Source organism: Hyperolius riggenbachi, chromosome 10, assembly GCF_040937935.1.
Source record: "Hyperolius riggenbachi isolate aHypRig1 chromosome 10, aHypRig1.pri, whole genome shotgun sequence".
Classification (NCBI taxonomy): Eukaryota; Metazoa; Chordata; class Amphibia; order Anura; family Hyperoliidae; genus Hyperolius; species Hyperolius riggenbachi.
In genome coordinates, this window is record NC_090655.1 from 31,051,565 (window position 1) to 31,065,598 (window position 14,034).

The following is a 14,034-nucleotide window of genomic DNA, read 5'->3' on the forward strand; positions in this document are numbered from 1 at the left end:
TACAAGATCCCTCTGCTTATCTCCCGCACCTACCATACAAGATCCCTCTGCTGATCTCCCTCACCTGCCATGTCATACAAGATCCCTCTGCTGATCTCCCTCACCTGTCATGTCATACAAGATCCCTCTGCTGATCTCCCTCACCTGTTATATAATACAAGATCCCTCTGCTGATCTCCCTCACCTGCCATACAAGATCCCTCTGCTGATCTCCCTCACCTGCCATGTCATACAAGATCCCTCTGCTGATCTCCCTCACCTGTCATGTCATACAAGATCCCTCTGCTGATCTCCCTCACCTGCCATGTCATACAAGATCCCTCTGCTGATCTCCCTCACCTGCCATGTCATACAAGATCCCTCTGCTGATCTCCCTCACCTGTCATGTCATACAAGATCCCTCTGCTGATCTCCCTCACCTGTTATATAATACAAGATCCCTCTGCTGATCTCCCTCACCTGCCATACAAGATCCCTCTGCTGATCTCCCTCACCTGCCATGTCATACAAGATCCCTCTGCTGATCTCCCTCACCTGTCATGTCATACAAGATCCCTCTGCTGATCTCCCTCACCTGCCATGTCATACAAGATCCCTCTGCTGATCTCCCTCACCTGTTATATAATACAAGATCTCTATGCTTATCTCCCTCACCTGTTATATAATACAAGATCTCTATGCTTATCTCCCTCACCTGCCATACAAGATCCCTCTGCTGATCTCCCTCACCTGTCATGTCATACAAGATCCCTCTGCTGATCTCCCTCACCTGTCATGTCATACAAGATCCCTCTGCTGATCTCCCTCACCTGTTATATAATACAAGATCTCTATGCTTATCTCCCTCACCTGTTATATAATACAAGATCTCTATGCTTATCTCCCTCACCTGCCATACAAGATCCCTCTGCTGATCTCCCTCACCTGTCATGTCATACAAGATCCCTCTGCTGATCTCCCTCACCTGTCATGTCATACAAGAGCCCTCTGCTGATCTCCCTCACCTGTTATATAATACAAGATCCCTCGGCTTATCTCCCTCACCTACCATACAAGATCCCTCTGCTGATCTCCCTCACCTGTAATGTCATACAAGATCCCTCTGCTGATCTCCCTCACCTGTCATGTCATACAAGATCCCTCTGCTGATCTCCCTCACCTGTTATATAATACAAGATCTCTATGCTTATCTCCCTCACCTGTTATATAATACAAGATCTCTATGCTTATCTCCCTCACCTGCCATACAAGATCCCTCTGCTGATCTCCCTCACCTGTCATGTCATACAAGATCCCTCTGCTGATCTCCCTCACCTGTCATGTCATACAAGAGCCCTCTGCTGATCTCCCTCACCTGTTATATAATACAAGATCCCTCGGCTTATCTCCCTCACCTACCATACAAGATCCCTCTGCTGATCTCCCTCACCTGTAATGTCATACAAGATCCCTCTGCTGATCTCCCTCACCTGTCATGTCATACAAGATCCCTCTGCTGATCTCCCTCACCTGTTATATAATACAAGATCCCTCGGCTTATCTCCCACACCTGCCATACAAGATCCCTCTGCTGATCTCCCTCACCTGTCATGTCATACAAGATCCCTCTGCTGATCTCCCTCACCTGTCATGTCATACAAGATCCCTCTGCTTATCTCCCTCACCTGTTATATAATACAAGATCTCTATGCTTATCTCCCTCACCTGCCATACAAGATCCCTCTGCTTATCTCCCGCACCTACCATACAAGATCCCTCTGCTGATTTCCCTCACCTGTCATGTCATACAAGAGCCCTCTGCTGATCTCCCTCACCTGTTATATAATACAAGATCCCTCGGCTTATCTCCCTCACCTACCATACAAGATCCCTCTGCTGATCTCCCTCACCTGTAATGTCATACAAGATCCCTCTGCTGATCTCCCTCACCTGTCATGTCATACAAGAGCCCTCTGCTGATCTCCCTCACCTGTTATATAATACAAGATCCCTCGGCTTATCTCCCTCACCTACCATACAAGATCCCTCTGCTGATCTCCCTCACCTGTAATGTCATACAAGATCCCTCTGCTGATCTCCCTCACCTGTCATGTCATACAAGATCCCTCTGCTGATCTCCCTCACCTGTTATATAATACAAGATCCCTCGGCTTATCTCCCTCACCTACCATACAAGATCCCTCTGCTGATCTCCCTCACCTGCCATGTCATACAAGATCCCTCTGCTGATCTCCCTCACCTGTTATATAATACAAGATCCCTCTGCTGATCTCCCTCACCTGCCATACAAGATCCCTCTGCTGATCTCCCTCACCTGTCATGTCATACAAGATCCCTCTGCTTATCTCCCTCACCTGTTATATAATACAAGATCTCTATGCTTATCTCCCTCACCTGCCATACAAGATCGCTCTGCTTATCTCCCGCACCTGTTATATAATACAAGATCCCTCGGCTTATCTCCCTCACCTACCATACAAGATCCCTCTGCTGATCTCCCTCACCTGTCATGTCATACAAGATCCCTCTGCTGATCTCCCTCACCTGTTATATAATACAAGATCTCTATGCTTATCTCCCTCACCTGCCATACAAGATCCCTCTGCTGATCTCCCTCACCTGTTATATAATACAAGATCTCTATGCTTATCTCCCTCACCTGCCATACAAGATCCCTCTGCTTATCTCCCTCACCTACCATACAAGATCCCTCTGCTGATCTCCCTCACCTGTCATGTCATACAAGATCCCTCTGCTGATCTCCCTCACCTGTAATGTCATACAAGATCCCTCTGCTGATCTCCCTCACCTGTCATGTCATACAAGATCCCTCTGCTGATCTCCCTCACCTGTTATATAATACAAGATCCCTCGGCTTATCTCCCTCACCTACCATACAAGATCCCTCTGCTGATCTCCCTCACCTGCCATGTCATACAAGATCCCTCTGCTGATCTCCCTCACCTGTTATATAATACAAGATCCCTATGCTTATCTCCCTCACCTACCATACAAGATCCCTCTGCTGATCTCCCTCACCTGTTATATAATACAAGATCCCTATGCTTATCTCCCTCACCTGCCATACAAGATCCCTCTACTGATCTCCCTCACCTGCCATACAATACAAGATCCCTCTGCTGATCTCCCTCACCTGCCATACAATACAAGATCCCTCTGCTGATCTCCCTCACCTGCCATACCATACAAGATCCCTCTGCCGCCAAGACTATGCCCGATCAACGATGCTACAAATTGCGGGCTGAAATTTGTTGCATGTATCAAATGGATATGCTAAAATAGGGAGATACTACTTGCTTGCGCGCAGAGGGAGATACTACTTGCTTAGCAGTTGGAAACAGAGGTCATTTCCCACAATGCAATGGAGGTTCACAGACAGCAAACTGTCATGACCACGGCATCACACTCTGTGGGAGAGGTTCCAGTACAATATCAGCCACACATACTCCCCTGATGATCTATTCAAAAAAAGCAAAGAATTTCCACGGGAAAATAGGTAACGGCTGCTTATTTGGATATACTTCAACCCTGGGCATTTAATCTTCGGATAGAAGAGGAGAATATTAATGGAGATGAACTGTAGTGAGCCCAGTTTTAAGACAAAGGAATAGATGGTTGAAGATGGTCTTTGGTAATGAGGAATGAGGTCACAACCACTAGCCTCAGGGTGAAGAAACTCAATGAAGGAGATGTGCCAAATCCCAGGGCAGAAAGACCAATGAGGAAGATATGGTAAGGAAGTCCATCTAACCCTACAACATAGGAAAATGGTCTATATGAGCTGTACAACGCTGTGTGGCAAAATACAGCCTCAAGGCTGAGTAGAAAGAGATATCTCGACAAATGAGTAGACCAAATACAATATAATCCATGGTAAATCCTCAGGACAGATAAAGTGGTAGCGAAGGAAGTGCACAAATAGTGTCTCAATATGGAAGAGGAGACCAGAGGAGGAAATGTGCCAGGGTTACACCATCCACCCCACTTAAGGATGGAGGAGGAGACCAGTGAATGGTGAAGAGATTCAAACGCAGAAAAGATGAGAAGATCATTGAAGTTTGTGCCAATGCTTAGCTATGAAGCCCGGAGAAGGCTTTTCTTTCTTCATTTAATTGGTAAACTCTGGCTCGTCACAATGCAAGGCCTAGCATGCTAAAAGCTGTCTAATTGCAGAGAGATTGGATTGTGCTCATGCAGCAGGTGTCCAAGCTCCTCCCCCCCCTTTTCTCAAGCCTGTAATGTAGAAATCTTAATACTTTCTACGCTCCCCTTTTTGTATATGACCTCATGCCCCCCTTCTCCATCTCCACCTTCTTCGCATTAGCTCTCTTAACTGTTCACATCATAGGACTGATACTCATCAAGAGGCCTATGAGCGCTCCAAATTCAGCATGACCTAAAGACATATGGACCGAGATGTCACCTATTTTACAAATGCAAAATGGTGGATGAGCCCAAAAAGTATAAATCGATCACAATATAAAAAGGAGAGGTCTGGAAAACTTGCCTCTCCTGTGATGAAGTAGCAAATGTAGCAATCTAAAACTCCACTGAGATTTTCAAGTTTATTGCAGAAGAGTCAAAAACCGCGTTTCTCCCGCTTTATCAGGTCAATAAAAAGTCACCAAAAAGTACCCCTCAGGGTCTGAGCCCACTGCTGCACTTTTTAAGCATTTTCAGGCGTTTAAATGAGTTTTAAGGCCTTAAAACGCATCAAACGCGTGTCAAAAACGCATGCGTTATTATAAAAAACACAGCAGTGGGCTGAGGCGTTTAGCCAAAATTTAGTAAACTTTTTTTTGAGGCGCTCGAAAAATTGCATTTCTCAAAAATGTCAAGGTCTTTTTGAATTTTGTTTTGTTTGATTCCCACAGAATCAAATTAGACATTTTCAGGCCTTTCGTACGAGTGGGTCAGCACTACCTATATATATGTATGTATGAATGTATGTATGTATGTATGTATGTATGTATGTATGTAAAACCCCATTATTCGGCACCAACAGGGATTGGCTGATGCCAAATAAGTGTAGTTTCTGGTTGTTTGAGAGTAAAAACAGGCCTAGCTAATACAATATACCCCACACTGTTTACGTACAATGAACTCTGTATTAATGTTAAAATACAGTAAATAAAAAGTAATTAAAGGGAAACTGTAAGGGGGGGGGGTCAGGGGAAAATGAGTTGAAGTTACCCGGGGATTCTAATGGTCCCCCCCAGACATCCTGTGCCTGCGCAGCCACTCCCCAATGCTCTGGCCCCGCCTCTGGTTCACTTCTGGAATTTCAGACTTTAAAGTCTGAAAACCACTGCGCCTGCGTTGCCGTTTCCTCACCGCTGATGGCACCAGGAGCGTACACTGCGCAGGCCCAGTATGGTCTGTGCCTCCGCAGTACGCTCCTGGTGACATCAGGGGAAGCAAGGACACGGCAACGCAGGCGCAGTGGTTTTCAGACTTTAAAGTCTGAAATTCCAGAAGTGAACCGGAGGCGGGGCCGGGGGAATCGGTTAGTGGATGCGCGGGCACAGGATGCCTGTGGGGGACCATTAGAAACCCCGGGTAACTTCAACTCATTTTCCTCCGACCCCCCTACAGTATCCCTTTAAGACAAAGGACAGACTTTAAGACCACCTCAAGCCAAAAAAAGGGTCTGAATGGCAATACATATATATAGTCTAGGCACTGTGTACAGTTAGATGAACATATAAAGCTTACATCTGGTACATCATAGTGGATAGAACAGACTCATATTTATATCTGTAAGTAGCACTTCCTTATTTCTCCTGAAGCTGAAACCTTGCTAAAGCATTGTGCCCTCCTCTTCAGCCTGCTTAACTCCCCTGCCCCTCCCTCCCCTGCTCTCTGCCTGCCTGGATCAAATTACTTCTCTTTTCACAGTGTGTAAAAGAGAGAAGAGACAAAAACTGCTGCAGCCTGTCTTATGTCTGTTATAATTCATATGTTTATCTGCCTAGATTAGATCACATGGACATGAGGGGTGGAGTTATGACATCAATACCCTAGCATCCTTTGCACCTATGGTTTGGAAACAAAACAAAAAAAAGGTTGGGCCCAATTTTACACTGGGGGCGGGGATTTCAAGACCATATGTGGAATACAGACCTAGGGGTGAGAAAATTACACTATCATGTGTGATTTTATATATCTTTGCAACTTATTATTAGCTTTAAGAGAAACCGTAACCAAGAATTGAACTTCATCTCAATCAGTAGCTGATACCCCCTTTCCCACAATAAATCTTTACCTTTTCTCAAACGGATCATCATTGGGCTCTGTATGGCTGATATTGTGGTGAAACCCCTCCCACAGTGTGATGTCAGTGCCTCACAGCACTGAGGTGCTGAAATCACACTATGGGAGTCTTTTTGCATTGTGGGAAATAACAGCTGTTTCCAACTGCCCAAAAAAGAAAGCAGCAGCTACTTCCACTGACATCACCTTTCTGCAGTAAAAATGTCGCCATGTGATATGACAGAATGTAAATCTGGGAGAGGAAAGATTTTACAATGGGCAAACACTGACTAGATGTTTTGCTGTAGGTATAATATATATATATATATATATATATATATATATATATATATATATATACATATATACATATATATACATATATACATACATACACACACACACACGCACAGACACACGCACAGACACATATATATACACACACACACACACACACACACACACACGCACAGACACACGCACAGACACATATATATACACACACACACGCACAGACACACAAACACGCACACAGACACACAAACACGCACACAGACACACAAACACGCACACAGACACACAAACACGCACACAGACGCGTTTATTTACTTAAAGGGGCACTGCAGCGAAAAATTATAAAATTTCAAATATGTGCAAACATATACAAATAAGAAGTACACTTTTTCCAGAGTAAAATGAGCCATAAATTACTTTTCTCCTATGTTGCTGTCACTTACAGTAGGCAGTAGAAATCTGACAGAAGTGACAGGTTTTGGACTAGTCCATCTCTTCATGTGTACTAGCGTTGGCGTACATCTGCCGCCTGTAACCGACGTTTCGCACTTTTACTAAAAAAAAAATAAAATTACACGTTGGTTGGAACGACCATTCATCTGTCATTTTGACAGATTAAATCTTGCCATGGGCATGGACCTTAACTGCTACTTATCAGCGCTCAACCAATCATTCTGACAATATACTGGGGAAGCCCATTAACCTATCAGAAGGTTTCTATATTGTAGGAGTCAGCAAGATTACCTAGAGGACACCCATGGAAACAAAAGAAAAAACAGTCAAACTCTTAACACTTCTGACTCATCTACCTTGTTTTGGCAGTTTCATCTTCTCCCAAAAGTCTCCTGTGTTTTTAATCATTTTAACTTTTTGACGTCAGAACTTTCCATTTGTCTTGTTTATGTACAGGAGTAATATTTACCATAAGATAAAAACAACATATGAATGACAGATAATGGGTAGTACTGAGAGGCATACAACTCCTCCCGAAACAGCATAGGCTGCAGAAGGCAAAGGGTTAACGAAGCTGCATCTGTATAAAATCTATGTGGCAATTACTGACACATTACCAGCTCAATAGCCTGTAAAAGCTCTTTAACAGCTGAACACAAGCAAATTGTGTTACAAAGGTGTCTCGTGGGGCTGCGCTGGTCTCATTCACACACCGGGATGTGTTCGGATGCCTCTTTCCCATCCCACGCCGCACAAGTCCTGACTCGCCCGCAAACTAGCGGTTTAATCCTCGCAGCGTATTCCCGTGTGTACGGCCCCGCAAGGTGTAATCTACGCTCGCAGGGGGGGTGGGAGGACACAACGACAGCTCGGCTGCACGGCCCATTTGTGGCAGAACAGGGACAAAGCTTTATTTATAACATCTGTCGGGCCTGATGCCACATATCACTTAACCCCTTGATGCAGAAACGTAATTGTTCTTGAGGACAGATCACATGACTACGACCAGGTCCAAAAACTCCTCTAACACAGGATAAAGGTGGCCATACACCTTACAATTTTGTAAATATCTGCTCAATTTAACCACTTCCCGACCGCCTAACGCACAGCGGCGGCCGGGAAGAGTACCCTGCAAGGACCGGCTCACCCACAGAGGCGGCAGTCCTTGTAAGGGCATGGGCGGAGCGATCGCGTCATCCGTGACGCGATCCTCCGCCGGCTCCTGATGCCGCAACATCCCGCCGGCTATACGGAAGCACCGGCGGGATGTTAAACCGACGATCGCCGCATACAAAGTGTATAATACACTTTGTAATGTTTACAAAGTGTATTATACAGGCTGACTCCTGCCCTGGTGGTCCCAGTGTCCGAGGGACCACCAGGGCAGGCTGCAGCCACCCTAGTCTGCACCAAGCACACTCATTACCCACCCCCGCCCCAGATCGCCCACAGCACCCATCAGACCCCCCCTGCCCACCCCCCAGACCCCTGTTTGCACCCAATCACCCCCCTAATCACCCATCAATCACTCCCTGTCACTATCTGTCAACGCTATTTTTTTTTTATCCCCCCCCCCTGCCCCCTGCTCCCTCCTGATCACCCCCCACCCCTCAGATTCTCTCCCCCCCCATGTACTGTATGCATCTATCCCCCCTGATCACCTGTCAATCACCCGTCAATCACCCCCTGTCACTGCCACCCATCAATCAGCCCCTAACCTGCCCCTTGCGGGCAATCTGATCACCCACCCACACCAATAGATCGCCCGCAGATCCGACATCAGATCACCACCCAAGCGCAGTGTTTACATCTATTCTCTGCTCTAAACACCCACCAATCACCCATCAATCACCCATTAATCACCCCCCCTATCACCACCTGTCACTGTTACCCATCAGATCAGACCCTAATCTGCCCCTTGCGGGCACCCAATCACCCGCCTACACGCTCAGATTGCCCTCAGACCCCCCCTTATCAATTCGCCAGGGCATTATTTACATCTGTCCTTCCCTGTAATAACCCACTGATCACCTATCAATCACCCATCAATCACCCCCTGTCACTGCCACCCATCAATCACCCGCTGTCACTGCCACCCATCAATCAACCCCTAACCTGCCCCTTGCGGGCAATCTGATCACCCACCCACACCAATAGATCGCCCGCAGATCCGACATCAGATCACCTCCCAAGTGCAGTGTTTACATCTGTTCTCTCCTCCAAACACCCACTAATTACCCATCAATCATCCCCTGTCACTGCTACCCATCAGATTAGACCCCTATCTGCCCCTAGGGCACTCAATCACCCGCCCATACCCTCAGAATGCCCTCAGACCCCAGCCCTGATCACCTCGCCAGTGCATTGCTTGCATCTATTCCCCCCTCTAATCACACCTTGAGATGCCCATCAATCACCTCCTGTCACCCCCTAGCACACCTACCCATCAGATCAGGCCCTAATTTGCCCCGTGTGGGCTCCTGATCACTCGGCCAAACCCTCAGATCCCCCTCAGACCCCCTTCCGATCACCTCCCCAGTGCATTCATTGCATCTATTTTCCCCTCATACCACCCCCTTAGACACCCATCAATCACCTCCTGTCACCCCCTAGCACTCCTATCCATCAGATCAGGCCCAATACAACCTGTCATCTAAAAGGCCACCCTGCTTATGACCGGTTCCACAAAATTCGCCCCCTCATAGACCACCTGTCATCAAAATTTTCAGATACTTTTGAGACATTTGGTTTCCAGACTACTCACGGTTTTGGGCCCGTAAAATGCCAGGGCGGTATAGGAATCCCACAACTGACCCCATTTTAGAAAAAAAGACACCCCAAGGTATTCTGTTAGGTGTATGACGAGTTCATAGAAGATTTTATTTTTTTGTCAAAAGTTAGCGGAAATTGATTTTTATTGTTTTTTTGCACAAAGTGTCATTTTTCACTAACTTGTGACAAAAAATAAAATCTTCTATGAACTCACCATACTAACGGAATACCTTGGGGTGTCTTCTTTCTAAAATGGGGTCACTTGTGGGGTTCCTATACTGCCCTGGCATTTTAGGGGCCCTAAACCATGAGGAGTAGTCTACAAAACAAATGCCTCGAAATGACCTGTGAATAGGACGTTGGGCCCCTTAGCGCACCTAGGCTGCAAAAAAGTGTCACACATGTGGTATCGCCGTACTCAGGACAAGTAGTATTATGTGTTTTGGGGTGTATTTTTACACATACCCATGCTGGGTGGGAGAAATCTCTCTGTTATTGGACAATTGTGTGTAAAAAAAATCAAAAGATGGTCATTTACAGAGATATTTCTTCCACCCAGCATGGGTATGTGTAAAAATACACCACAAAACACATTATACTACTTCTCCTGAGTACGGCGGTACCACATGTGTGGCACTTTTTTTACACCCTAAGTGCGCTAAGGGGCCCAAAGTCCAATGAGTACCTTTAGGATTTCACAGGTCATTTTGCGACATTGTTGGTTTCAAGACTACTCCTCACGGTTTAGGGCCCCTAAAATGCCAGGGCAGTATAGGAACCCCACAAATGACCCCATTTTAGAAAGAAGACACCCCAAGGTATTCTGTTAGGACTATGGTGAGTTCATAGAAGATTTTATTTTTTGTCACAAGTTAGCAGAAAGTGACACTTTGTGAAAAAAAACAATACCAAATCAATTTCCGCTAACTTGTGACAAAAAATAAAATCTTCTATGAACTCACCATACTCCTAACGGAATACCTTGGGGTGTCTTCTTTCTAAAATGGGGTCATTTTCAGGGTTCCTAGACTGCCCTGGCATTTTAGGGGCCCTAAACCGTGAGGAGTAGTCTGGAAATCAAATTCCGCAAAATGACCTGTGAAATCCTAAAGGTACTCATTGGACTTTGGGCCCCTTAGCACAGTTAGGGTGCAAAAAAGTGCCACATATGTGGTATCGCCGTACTCGGGAGAAGTAGTACAATGTGTTTTGGGGTGTATTTGTACACATACCCATGCTGGGTGGGAGAAATCTCTCTGTAAATGGACAATTGTGTGTAAAAAAAAAAATCAAAAAATTGTCATTTACAGAGATATCTCCCACCCAGCATGGGTATGTGTAAAAATACACCTCAAAACACATTGTACTACTTCTCCTGAGTACGGCAATACCACATGTGTGGCACTTTTTTGCAGCCTAACTGCGCTAAGGGGTCCAAAGTCCAATGAGCACCTTTAGGCTTTACAGGGGTGCTTACAATTAGGCATCCCCCAAAATGCCAGGACAGTAAACACACCCCACAAATGAACCCATTTTGGAAAGTAGACACTTCAAGGTATTCAGAGAGGGGCATGGTGAGTCCGTGGCAGATTTTATTTTTTTTTTGTCGCAAGTTAGAAGAAATGGAAACTTTTTTTTGTTTTTGTTTTTTGTCACAAAGTGTCATTTTCCGCTTACTTGTGACAAAAAATAATATCTTCTATGAACTCACTATGCCTCTCAGTGAATACTTTGGGATGTCTTCTTTCCAAAATGGGGTCATTTGGGGGGTATTTATACTATTCTGGAATTCTAGCCCCTCATGAAACATGACAGGGGGTCAGAAAAGTCATAGATGCTTGAAAATGGGAAAATTCACTTTTTGCACCATAGTTTGTAAACGCTATAACTTTTACCCAAACCAATAAATATACACTGAATGGGTTTTATTTTTTATCAAAAACATGTTTGTCCACATTTTTCGCGCTGCAAGTATACAGAAATTTTACTTTATTTGAAAAATGTCAGCACAGAAAGTTAAAAAAAATCATTTTTTGCCAAAATTCATGTCTTTTTTGATGAATATAATAAAAAGTAAAAATCGCAGCAGCCATCAAATAGCACCAAAAGAAAGCTTTATTAGTGACAAGAAAAGGAGCCAAAATTCATTTAGGTGGTAGGTTGTATGAGCGAGCAATAAACCGTGAAAGCTGCAGTGGTCTGAATGGAAAAAAAGTGGCCGGTAAAGCCCACGGTCCTCAAGTGGTTAAGAATTGCAATCAATTTTTCTGACTGATTGTAGCATTTCAAAAATATGACTAATGTACCACACACGTATGTTAAATTTTTCCCAAATTATAATAAAAATGATTGGAAACTGACAAAATTGCTAGGGTGTGTGTATTAATAAATTGACAAATCTAACACACCATACAATCTTTAGAAAATTTGAAGAAAAATATCTGGCATTCCAGATCGATAAAAATCGAACAAAACGGGAAATCCGATCGTATTTTTCAGTCGAATAAAAAAAAGCTTTAGATTTTTTCAGGAGATCCGATCGTTTTTATCGAATTGCTGTACAATCAGATGATTTTATTGTATCGTGTGGGCCACCTTAAGGGCTGGAACCAACTAGGAATCGTGGCAGCGCTGTGTGCAGCAATTCCTAGAGTGATTGCGTTTCCCGGCAATACAGAAGTTATGATCGTGTGTGGTTTTTTATTCAATTAACTTATTATTATTTACTCACCAGGTGTCCGGCTTCTGTTCGTAGCCCCACCCCCTAAAGGAAGAGGTCATAGATGCTTCCATAGCACCAATCAGAAAAGCGCCTGTGACCTCTTCTGCTAGGGGCGGGGCTACGGGCAGAAGCTGGACATTCAGACACACGGTAAGTATGATTAACCTTATTTAAATTTACAAATGCTCACATAAAATTGCTGCAAAATCGCTTTTCAATGAGATTTTGCAGCGCTTCTATACTTAGCATTGTGCCCTCAAAATGCTGCATGTCCTGTGTTTGCGATTACCCCAATCGCAAATCACACTAATGGGTTCAGTCCCATTATAATACATTGGCAAAGCATTTTTTTTTTAATTCCCGGTGATGGTTCACTATCCAAAAACTCTACCCCCCAAAAAAAGGGTTCCGGCCCTTTAGGCCATAATGACGTCTGGACGCTTTACTGTCACATACCACAGGCACAGATTAAACACTAGTAATACTGATAGCTAATAATTATATATCATCAATTCAGTCCACGGTTGTTATTGCTATGTGAAACTGAAGGTCTCCTTGTAGTATAGTGGAGATGGTGTAAACGGTTCTACCTGTGCTAATTCTGGTACTGAAGGTTTTGGTGCATTTGCTGTGCCTTTAAAGGAGACCCAAGGTGACATTTGACACGATGCGACGGACATGTTTATGTACAGTGCCAAGCGCACAAATAGCTATGCTGTGTTCCTTTTTTTTCTTCTCTGCCTGAAAGAGTTAAATATCAGGCATGTAAGTGGCTGACTCAGTCCTGACTCAGACAGTAAGAGACTACAGTGTGACCCTCACTGATAAGACATTCCAACTATAAAACTCTTTCCTTGCAGAAAATGGCTTCTGAGAGCAAGGAAGAGGTAAAAAGGAATTTCTTATCAGTGAGGGTCACACTGTAGTCACTTCCTGTCTGAGTCAGGACTGAGTCAGCCACTTACATACCAGATATTTAACTCTTTCAGGTAAAGAAAGAAAAAAAAAGGTACACAGCATAGTTATTTGTGTGCTAGGCACTGTACAAACACATGTCTATCTCATCATGTCACTTTCGATATACTTTAAAGGGAACCAGAGGCCCCAGAAAAAAGATTTTATACATACCTGGGGCTTCTTCCAGCCCCATACGCACGGATCGCTCCCACGCCGCCGTCCTCCGATTCCTGTATCCAGCGGTACCGGGGTCCCATAGTTTCAGCCAGTCGGCGGGAGCACGCGGCCAATTGTCTGCATCACAGGGGCTTCCGGCATACCCTTAAGCGTGCGGCTCCATACTGCCCAGCCGCACGCGTAAGGGTATGGAGGGAGCCCCTGCTTATGTGGACAATTGGCCGCGTCCGCCGGAAGTGACGGGACCCGGTACCGGCGGATCCAGGAAGCGGAGGATGGCGGCGTGGGAGCGATCCGTGCGTATGGGGCTGGAAGAAGCCCCAGGTATGTATAAAATCTTTTTTCTTTTTATAAGTCTGGCGTCTCTGGTCCCTTTAACCTCCTTG

The 14,034-nt window shown here is 45.0% G+C and overlaps 1 protein-coding gene across 3 annotated transcripts in view; it reads right to left on the reverse strand.

Moving 5' to 3' along the window:
• LOC137533948 (uncharacterized) overlaps nt 1-14,034 on the reverse strand; it is a 238,874-nt gene that overhangs the window by 151,599 nt on the left and 73,241 nt on the right. The gene's annotated exons all lie outside the window — the stretch shown is intronic.